Below are 4,770 nucleotides of genomic sequence, written 5' to 3'. Positions count from 1 at the left end.
CACACACACACACATACACAAATAAAAGAGAAACTAACTCAATACCTAACATGTCAAATGAATGCAAGTAATTTCAACGTTCAGTAGAAATGATAATTTTAGTTTAATTTCATAGATGCATTTTATGAGAAGAAGTACAGGCTTATCATCATGATCACCTTGTGAAGTATTATTCCTAGAGCTAACAGTCTCCTGTTTCAATGTGACCCTGATGCTATTTTCTCTCCATACCTGTGCAGAGATTCATATTCTTCAGCTTGTATACTCTCTTCCTACTCATAAAAGCCCTTGTTCCTCATCCACTGTTTTTCAGCATACTTGCATCTGCAGAATTTGTTGTTCCCTGTTTCAGACAAGACTCTAAAGAGAAAATGGGGAATTCATCTCTGAAGAAAAGCTGCGCAGTTTTGCCAGGGGCAAAGATGAATTTCAAGAGATGGAGTCTGCTAAAGTGCTAATATATTATAATGTTGCAGGTAAAGAAATATACTAAGCGTAACACTGGATGGCCAACACCTCAACAACATATGGTAATTTAAGTTTTGTTGTCAAATGCAGCTATTCTTTTTTCCCCTTTACAAAATATGATTACAGTACATTTTATTTATTCCATTTAGGATATTCCAAAAATGGTTGTCAATCTATTGAAAGCAAATCATAGAATATTCATAGAAATATTTTACTGCTTATAACCTTTTCGGGAACAACTTAAATAAAGTTTGTATAAATAGAGAGGAAATCATTTAATAACATAATACTTTTATGGGGTTGTAACGTTTACATAGCTGGGTATGCCAAAAAGGAAGATCAAAATGTGGCGTGAGATAGTAGGTAGTACTCTCATAGCTTTGATATTAACCCTAATTGCTTTTTAACCTTTTTATTTTTGGGTGTTAGCTTTACTTTATCTATGTCTAAAATAGCTCAAATAAACCCTTCAAATATATGAAGTGTGTTGATTTGTATTAATTCGAAGAAAATTATTAATGTTTGCACTTTGATTGATAGGTCATGCCCTAATTGGGTTTTTTCTTGCTGCATCATTGCCTTCTAATCATCAGTAAATCTTTTGTTCTGCTCATTGTTTTTTTTTGTTTTTTTTTTTATAAATATGAACATTGCAAATGCAATAAAAAAAAAATAAGTACACCACAGATCAAAAGATAAGGAATTATTACATGTAATGCCAGTTAGAGCTTTTGGAGCTTTATTTTTCATCCTGGATTTGAATTCTGAATGGAGAACAACAAAACGACCTGCATCTTGAGCAAAGGTTTGAGAGTCTGCACTGATCTGTTTTTACACGGAATTATGTTCATGTAAATGTAGATGATAACTGAATGGAGTGACTATTTAATCATTTAAACCTTTTCTCTGAAGCAAGTATTGCGAAGATCGCACATTATGAAAACATGTTAAAATGTGTGTTAAGGCTTATGTTTATACTTAGAGCCAGGCGGACTGAGTACTAAAGAATGAAAAGTTTAATAACGCTGGAAAAAAAACTGAGATATAAAGACAGTGATTTCAAATGTAAGGAAAAAGATATCTTATGAGAAATATTGTACAGGGTGCGTTTTCGTTTAGTTCTTTTTATTATTATTTCTAGGATTTCATAATGGAAAGCAATGTATTGTTTGCAGAAAAATGTAAAGGTTATATTTCCAAAGGTTTCGATGCAAAGAGTTGTTAATTGTTGATTCTGTGTTTTTTTGGGCACTCAAGGTCTACTGCAATAAAAGGGATTTTTTTGTTTTTTGTTTTGTTTGTTTCTCTAACCTCTTGTAAAAACTGTTATCAGTAAGATACTTGTAATCATTGCATCCACAATGCTAAGATTACCTTGGAAGTGGAAAAAGCACACAAAACAGCTATAATGTTTATGTGATGGAGCAAGATGTCAACCATTGATTTAAAACTGTGACACTCATGGAAACATTCAAAGGCTTTGTTCCATCTTAAGATGCATGAACCTTTTCCTAAATGAGGCTGCAGTAGTTTGTGCCTTACCTAAAGACCTGTAAGTTTGTGTGATTGTTAGATTTTATTGTTAGAAACAGACAACATGGAACCTTTTTTTTTTTTTTACAACATGGAGCACTTTTGTGCATAATTAAAAAAATGCAGAATGAAAACATAAATTTACCTTAAATTATAGAAACAAAAGTGGAAATACTGTCCAAAAATTAGAGCATTATTAGAGCATCTCAAAACTATTTGCATTGACCTTTCGGTGCTGGGAATTTTAAAGAAGCTCAAAAAGTTGTAAAATTGAGAACATTGCCAAGTTGAGAGAACACCTGCAAAACCTCTGAACAAGAATACATCACAGGTATAAGAGCATCCAAAAAAACATTTAAATAACGTAATAAATAGCAGCTGTGATTTTCCCTCCATCTCTTCCTTTTTCTCTCTTATGGAAATGCTTTTTCAAACGACGAGGCCAAAGTCATCTGCTTCACTTCTGATTTATTTAACGTCCGGTGTGTGGGGAGATGCCGTCATGCAGAGTTTACCACATTCATAATTTTACAGCGGATTATGGTGGAATACATTTGTACTGCTACCTTTTGCAGCAATAGTTTTGCGGCACATCTTACAAATTACGGCCTCAGCGTGAAATCCAAACCACTGCCATATACTTCTCAGCTGAAACACCTGCTATCGCCACATTTCATTTGCTGTTTGCTGTATTGCGCGTGCTACACAGAAAATAATCCAGTTTGGAGGAGGGGTTTATGATGCATTCAAATTTTTTGGGAAAAAATAAAACTCTCAGTGAAATAGATACAGACGACTTTATGTCGTCATGCGAATTTGTACTCGATGGTTGGAATAGTCATTTTACCTATCGTCCCTGGGGAAACTTGAGATACATTAAGTATATGCGATATATCGCACACCCCTAATCCATACCCTTTTCTGAGAGCAGTGAGACAGTTGTGCTGCGTTTAAACTTTTGAGAAACTCTTTCTTTGTTCACTCTTAGCTCTGTGTCTGCACTTCACCCCGTTGGTGCATTCAGCAGCTCATTGCTCTCTCTTCATCCTCTGTGCACTCAGCTGTCTCTGCTCTTGCTACTTAATAAACTATATGTGGCTAAGGTTTTATTTAAAATTGAGGATTTTATTTCTTCCATCTCATGAGAGTTGGTTTGAAACTTGATTTTCTACCAAAGAAATACCTTATATCCAAAATTAATATTTCATCCTCTTACTTTTTCTCTGTATATAAAGACCCAGATGAAAAGGCATATACCGGTAGATCTTCTGGAAATATTAATTTCTTGTAATTCCTCTTTTTCTATCCATCAAACTGGGATGTTTGTTTCCTTTATTGTCCTGAAAAAGATTAAAAATTTTAGATTAAGTTTAGGATTTTCTTTGGCATTATATGGCAGTTTTTGACTGCCTCTGCCTCTCGCCCATTGACTGCTGGAGATAGGCACCAGCACCCCTCGCGACCCCACTCGGGACAAGTGTGTAAAGAAAATGGATGGATGGATGGATGGATGGCAGTTTTTGAAATGCTTAAAAAAATGAAGTGGTGTAATGGATAAAACAGATTTAAGTTTTTTTGTTTTTTGTTTTTAATTAATGAAGAGTTAGAATAACTCAACTTTTGTTTATCTTTCTTCAAAAAAGAGCTCTGTAGGTGTTGGATCACTTCATTATTTATTCTTTTTCTAAAAAAAAAATCAAAATGGAGGAGCCAGAGGCAAAAAATTAAAAATTAAAAAGGGCAATTTAGCTGATTTATTTAGGTTATTATGGTCTATATATTTAAGGTGCATGCAGGGTTTAATAAAGCATTATCAACAGGTATAATGTACCAACAAGAACTTAGATCGCTTTAACCTCTGCTCATCATTAAGAGTGACGATCATTTCTTTTTAAATGTTTTTTTTTTTCACTATCTGATAATCTGATATTTACAGGTTAAATTAAATTATGTCTCTAGATGTTTATGTACAGACTGTAATTATTTAAGTATTTGCCTTCAAACCAGGTGCCAAAATGCTCAAAAAGGCTTCAATCAAAAGAAGCTTTTCCCAGTAAATTCCTAGGGATCCCTCTACCAGGGTGTGGGCTCTGCCCCCAATGTTACCAAGTCCAGGAAATGCCCTGGCTCCTTTCCCATCATGTATATGAAAGAAGGATAAAGTGACAGTTAGGTTCTTTCATGTAGTTTTGTTTTATATGTAACTCTTTGAGTTATAAATCATTCAGCAAATATCAAATCGTGTGGTAGAAAATTGAGTTTCTAACCCACAGATTTTTCTTAAAGCATTCCAAAACACTGTATTCATGTTTTGACCTATAAAATCCAACTTTTGCCTGCTGCTTACATCGCATTGGGTTCTAAGCCTGCAGTTCTGCAAAAATGTGTTTAGAAGAAAGGGTTTCTGAATGAGGGACGGAGCTCTGAGAATAAATAGGAAATTTGGAAAAAAGCTAGACGCCTGTGTGTGCCTATGAGATATGGGACCAGTCATGTGTTCATTCTCTGCTTTCATTCAAGTCTTTTTCTTTTCAGGAAGATTTTTTTAGAGCTGCTCTCAGTCCTAATCTGGCCATTATTTACTGTGGATGAATTTGAATATGCAGAATAGAATAGCTTTGTTCTTTGTTTCTTTTTCATTAGGCCTTAGCTTTAACTCTGAGTGAAGAATAGTATTCATCTTTTACCATCATAGTGTTTCTGCTGACTTTAATTTTGTAACACTAGAAATTCAGTGTTGTATGTATGTATATGTGTATGTATGTATAT

General features: G+C 34.2%; 1 protein-coding gene across 1 annotated transcript in view; it reads left to right on the top strand.

The window, feature by feature from the left end:
- furin (furin (paired basic amino acid cleaving enzyme)) overlaps nucleotides 1–4,770 on the top strand; it is a 151,436-nt gene that overhangs the window by 21,736 nt on the left and 124,930 nt on the right. The window lies entirely within an intron of this gene.

The sequence above is a fragment of the Cyprinodon variegatus genome, unplaced genomic scaffold (genome assembly GCF_000732505.1).
Source record: "Cyprinodon variegatus isolate N-32 unplaced genomic scaffold, C_variegatus-1.0 Scaffold35, whole genome shotgun sequence".
NCBI lineage: Eukaryota > Metazoa > Chordata > Actinopteri > Cyprinodontiformes > Cyprinodontidae > Cyprinodon > Cyprinodon variegatus.
This window is presented reverse-complemented; position numbering and strand designations above follow the sequence as displayed.